A 6,596-nucleotide genomic window follows, 5' to 3' on the forward strand; every position below is an offset into this window, starting at 1 on the left:
CTGGCCCAGGAGGGGCTGTGTCCACCCCGTGTCCCTGAGCCCCAGGCAGGAGTAGGGGGTGGGGGGGAGGGATTGGGAGAGGAGGGAGTGAGCAGGTTCCCCAAAGGGGCCCGTCTTGCCCTCAGGTTTCAGGTTTTGCATTGATAGGAGAGCTGTTCACAGCTTCAAACTTTTTTGCTCTCATTCTTTCTAAAATAATTTTTAAAAATTCTGTCCTGGGAATTCCCTGGCTATCCAGTGGTTGGGACTACGTGCTTTCACTGCCAGGGCCTGGGTTCGATCCCTGGTCGGGGAACTAGAATCCCACAAGCCACGTGGCCACCAAAAAAAAAAAAAAAAAAAATCTGTCCCTAGGGTAATCAACTTGTCCTGGTTTGCCCAGGACTATCCTGGGTTTAGCTCCGAAAGTCCATGTCTTGACGACCCCCAGGCTGACCAGAATGGTTCATCACCTTGTCTCTATCCCTCTTGCACATTTAAAAAAACTGAGATCTAATGCACATACCATATAATTCACCCTTTTAAAATGTACAATTCAGTGTTTTTTGCTATATTCACATATTCATAAGGTTGTGCAACCATCACCACTGTCATGAACATTCTTCCACTGTCATGAACTTTTTTAAGTTGACCTATAAATGTTTCTCTGTGAATCACTGGAAAGGTGTAACTGTGGTGTGTCCTATATTGTATTTGGACTTCAGATGCATTTTGTTATTTAAATCCTCAACCCTGCAGATTCCATTTACCAATTTATGGAAAACTTTGGTCTTATAACTCCATCGGCAAAGCCAGTCCTCACTGTCAAATCCTTAGGCCCTTGGGGCTTTTGGAAGAAGAGGATGGACATCACATCCAACTCAAGTGAGCTTGTTATGTTAATGGGGACCCCAGGACATCTCTCCCTATTCTGCATGCTGGTTCTTTTTCTTTCTTTCTTTTTTTTTTTTTTTTTGGTTGCGCGGGGTCTTAGTTGTGGCAGGCAGGCTCCTTTGTTGTGGCTCCAGGGCTCTTCATTTGTAACATGCGAACTCCTAGTTGCAGCATGCATGTGGGACCTAGTTCCCTGACCAGGGATCGAACCCGGGTCCCCTGCATTGGGAGCACGGAGTCTTATCCACTGCGCCACCAGGGAAGTCCCTGCACTCTGGTTCTAGGAAGGTGGAGAGAGCATGGCACATAGATTCACAGACAGACTGACAGACAGAGGCCCTGTTAGGATGTGATTTCTTTTATGTTATGATTCCTGCTCATCGTGTATGAAACCTATAGGATTTAAGGTATGTTAAGCTAAGTTTAGTAGTTCAAAATGGAGTCACAGTGGCCAATGTGAATTTCCATATTAGTTGTTTTGAAACATCACTAAAGAACTGGGAGTGTCTGTGATAAACTGAGAGTGTTACTTTAGATAAGAAAGCTGTTGGGCAACGTATGTCACTGGAACAGAAGGAGCAACTGATAAAGGCGAGATCCCCTCCCCTGGGCATAACTGTTGCTCCTTAAAAAGAGACCACCAAGCTGAGTAACTCAGAGTGTTCCAGATGGAGGCTGCCAGAGAGCTACTTCCCACTCTGCTTATCCAGAGACCCATTGCTGGACTGGAGACCCTGCTTGTGCAGAGACACCTCCTTCCTGACTTCTCCTCAGAGTGGTTTGTGACCCTCTTTTCCCTACTTCAACTAACCTGTGTCGTGTGCTAATTGTGTGCAATAAACTAAGTGGTTCATGAATTAAATATTGGCTATGGATATTGTATGTCTCCAATCCAGTGATTCCTTCCTGTCCTTACTGTTGGGCCCTGAGACAAACAGGTCCAGAATGTTGTCAAGAATTTGTCATCGGGATAAACTTAAGTGCTACCCCCTTTGGTGTTTGCTCCAGTCTTCTATTTCTACTCATCCCTTCCTCTGGGACCCAGAGGTGGTGATACCTTGGTTAGAGTTTGGATGGTGACTAGGGATCACCATCCCTAGGGAAAGAGAGGTAGAGACAGCTACAGACCTCTTGGCCTTGGGGAAAGAGGGAGGCCACAAGAAGGTCGATCCTGAAATGGACCTGCATGGTTTAGACCCTGGGGAGGAAATGATGGAGGAAGCTGAAGCTGGCCAGAGGTGTGACTGTATCCCACACCACTTGGGGTGGGCTCCTGGCTGGGCTAAATCTCTGTTCTGCTGGTTCCTGAGGCTACCTTGCCATAGCTGGACCCTGTCACTGGCCACACATTTGGTGGACACCATCCTGGGCCCTGCAGGAAGCAGGAGCTGGAAGCTTCGCAGGTGGAGGAATAGTCCCCCTAGAGAGCCTTGCACACCCTCTCAGAGGCTCTGGCTCTCTCCTTCCAGCCTCACATAGGGACCCCTCTGATACCCCTCCTCATTTAGTGCTCAGTCCCTGGAAGGTGCTGACCTGCCCCTCTTGAAACCGCACACCTCAGATGGGATTTGAACCCAGCCAAAACTCAGATTGGGACTCAAACCCACTGTCTTTTAATTGATACCGCACACCTGGTCTCAGGATTTATCAAAGCTCAGGTTCCTTATGTCTCAGTGCAGAAGGAATTCAGCAAGAGGCAAAGTGATAGGTGAGAAGTGGATTTATTTAGAGAGATACACATTCCATAGGCAGAATGTGGTCCATCTCAAAAGGTGAGGGCAGCCCCAAAATATGCGGTGGTTAGCTTTTATGGGCTGGGTAATTTCAAAGGCTAATGAGTAGGAGGATTATTTCAACTATCTTGAAGAAGGAGCAGAGGTTTCCAGGAAGTTGGCTTTTTATGGTCAGCCTCGGAACAGTCATGGCGCCTGTGGGTGTGTCATTTAGATGCTAATGTATTACAATGAGCGTATAATGAGGCTCAAGATCCTGGAAGTGAATCTTCCACCATCTTAGACCTCATCGGTTCTAACCAGTTTTTGTCCTGTCCTCAATGGCTATGTCATTTTTTTTTTAAAGGTTGTGCCCTGCCCGCTTCCCTCCTGTTTCACTATCATCCCAGCACCTGCTAGATGTAACCCCTCTTCTGTGTTTGGCCTGGAGCCTGCAATCATTTATGAGTGTGGTGTTGGGGGGCAGTTATTGCTTCTAAAAGCAACACACAGTAGAAACTTTAGAAAGGACCAAACATTATAAATCCCATCACTGAAGCAGCCAATGTTCATATTTAGGTAAATTTCCCCCCTACCCCACCATTAGTTTAAAAAATAAAACAAGTCATGAGCTGGATGCCATCTGGATCCTGTATTTAAACCTACATCATAGCAGAAGCATTGTCTCAAGTATTAACAACTCTTTATTAACCAGAATTTTAATTATAATTTAGAGTATAGAACTACATCATGGGCAAATCTATATACAGACAACTGTAATGGGTGTAAAATACACACAATTTTAACTGCAAGATCATATGCCAAGGGCTTCCCTGGTGGCACAGTTGTTAAGAATCCACCTGTCAATGCAGGGGACACAGGTTCGAACCCTGGTCCGGGAAGATCCCGCATGCCATGGAACAACTAAACCTGTGCGCCACAGCTACTGAGCCTGTGCTCTACAGCCCACGAGCCACAACTGCTGAAGCCCGGGCACCTGGAGCCCGAGAAGCCCGCGCACCGCAACGAAGAGTAGCCCCCGCTCACTGCAACTAGAGAAAGCCCACGCGCAGCAACGAAGACCCAAAGCAGCCAAAAATAAACAAATAAAATAAATAAATTAAAAAGAAGAAAAAAGATCATATGCCAATCTGAAATAGGAGGGAAGGGGGCAGGGCACAGCCTTTAAAAGAATGACATAGGGGGCTTCCCTGGTGGTGCAGTGGTTGAAAGTCTGCCTGCCAATGCAGGGGACGTGGATTCGTGCCCCGGTCCAGCAGGATCCCGCATGCTGTGGAGCAGCTGGGCCCGTAAGCCATGACCGCTGAGCCTGCGCGTCCGGGGCGGGGGTGGGGGGGGGGGGTGGGGGGGGGTGGGGGGGGTGGGGGGGGTGGGGGGGGGGTGGGGGTGGGGGATGACATAGCCATTGAGGACAGGACAAAAACTGGTTGGAACCAACGAGGCCCAAGATGGTGGACGATTTGACTTCCAGTGGACCTTGAGCCGAATTATACTCTCATTGTAATACATTAGCATCTAAATGACATACCCAGAGGCACCTTGACAGTTCTGAGGCGGACCTTCAAAGGCCACAAAGTGGGCTGTTGCCCACTTCCTGGAAATCTCCGCCCCTTCTTCAAGATAGCTGGTATAATCCTCCCACTCCTTAGTCTATGAAGTTACCCAGCCCATAAAAACTAACCACCCAGGGGCTTCCCTGGTGGCACAGTGGTTGAGAATCCACCTGCCAATGCAGGGGACACGGGTTCAAGCCCTGGTCCTGGAAGATCCCACATGTTGCGGAGCAACTAAGCCCGTGTGCCACAACTACTGAGTCTGTGCTCTAGAGCCTGTGAGCCACAACTACTGAGCCCACATGCCACAACTACTGAAGTCCGCGCACCTAGAGCCCGTGCATGCTCCGCAATGAGAAGCCACCACAGTGAGAAGCCCGCGCACTGCAACGAAGAGTAGCCCCCGCTAGAGAAGCCCCACAGCTAGAGAAAGCCCCAACACAGCCAAAAATAAGGTAAATAAATTTATTAAAAAATAAAACTAACCACCCCATATTTCAGGGCCTTTCACCTTCTGAGATGGCCCACACTCTGCCTGTGGAGTGTGTATCGCTCTAAATAAATCCACTTCTTACCTATCACTTTTTGTCTCTCACTGAATTCTTTCTGTGATAAGACATAAAGAACCTGAGCTTCCAAAAAAAAGACTTGGGGGCGGGGCGGGGGGTGGCGCCAGACTTCCCTGGTGGTCCAATGGTTAAGGCTCCATTCTTCCACTGCAGGGGCAAGGGTTCGATCCCTGGTCCCTGGTCAGGGAACTAAGATCTCACAAGCTGTGCTGCATGGCCAAAAAAAAAAAAAAAAAAGAGTCATTGCTACATCACAGCCCCTAGATTACCTGCTGCAGGTCATCCCACAGGACCGATGCAGCCCGGTTTATTTATGGACAGATGTTGCAGGAGAAGGGGGTGTGAGAGGATGGTCATGTCCCAGGAATCGGGCAAGTCCCTGGGACTGGCCGCCAAGTGAGGATGCTTGGCTTCGTGAAGGAAAGAATTCAGGAGTGAGCCACAGTAAAGTGAAAGCGAGTTTATTTAGAGAGGTATACATTCCATAGACAGAATGCGTCCCTCTCAGAAAGTGAGAGTGGCTCTGGGCTGTGGGAGTGGTTAGTTTTTAGGGCTGGGTAATTTCAAAGGCTAAGCAGGAGGATTATTTCAATTCTTTGGGGGAAGGGGCGGGGATTTCCAGGAATTAGACCACTGCCCACTTTTTGGCCTTTTATGGTCGGCCTGGGAGCTGTCCTGGCCCTGGTGGCTGTATCAGTTAGCTAATGTATTATATTGAGCATATAATGAAGCTCAAGGTTCACTGGAAGACACACTTTCCACTGTTTTGGACCTAGTTGGTTCTAACCAGTTTATATCCTCGATGGCTGTGTCATTCTTTTAAAGGTTGTGCCCTGCCCCCTTCCCTACTGTCTCACATCCACTTTGGTTCTGCTTTTACACAATTGAAGATATGCCACAGTGGGTATCCTCCACTACGCTGTCTCACTTCCATCTGGAGTATTTCTCCAATGTAGATACCCAGAAGTGGCATTGTTGGCTTGCAGAGAGCCACTGTACATTTATTTAAAGGTTAATAGCTACTACCAATTGTTCTAGGTATCAGTTATCTAGTGCGGCTGCATAAGAAATTACACCACAGCCAAGTAGCTAAAAACAACAATAATAAACATTCATTATCTTCCACCCTTTCTGTGGGGAATTCAGGAGAGGTTGAGCCGGGTGCTGGCTCAGTCTCTCTTGAGGTTCCAGGCAGATGTTGGACTCCTTCCAAGGACCACAGTCCTCTGACGGCCTGGCTGGGGTGGAGGATCTGCTCCCAAGGCAGCTTGCTCCTAGCTGGCAAGGTGGTGCTGATTTTGACAGAGGTCTCGGGTCCATGCAGGCCTCTCCTCAGGGCTGCTTGAGTGTCTTCATGACATGGTGGCTCATGGCCCGCAGACAGAGCAAGACACAGGTGCAATGCCTTTTATAGTCACACACGTTTCCTTCTGTCTCATTCTGTCCCTTAGAACCAGTCACTAAGTCCAGCCCGCATTCAAGGGGAGGAAGGAAGATTGGGTTTTACCTTTTGGAGGGAGGAGAGTCAAAGATTTTGCACGCATCTTTTTTTTTTTTTTTTTTTTTTGAGGTACGCGGGCCTCTCACTGTTGTGGCTTCTCCCGTTGTGGAGCACAGGCTCCGGACACGCAGGCTCAGCGGCCATGGCTCATGCGCCCAGCCGCTCCGCGGCATGTGGGATCTTCCCGGACCGGGGCACGAACCCATGTCCCCTGCATCATCGGCAGGCGGACTCTCAACCACTGCGCCACCAGGGAAGCCCTGCAGGCATGTTTTTAAACCACTACTAAGCTCCAAATTGGCTGTTCTAACTTACATTTCCATCAGCAATGTATGTACTTTCCCACCCTCACCAACTGCTGCTTCAT

The sequence above is a fragment of the Tursiops truncatus genome, chromosome 13, assembly GCF_011762595.2.
Source record: "Tursiops truncatus isolate mTurTru1 chromosome 13, mTurTru1.mat.Y, whole genome shotgun sequence".
Classification (NCBI taxonomy): Eukaryota; Metazoa; Chordata; class Mammalia; order Artiodactyla; family Delphinidae; genus Tursiops; species Tursiops truncatus.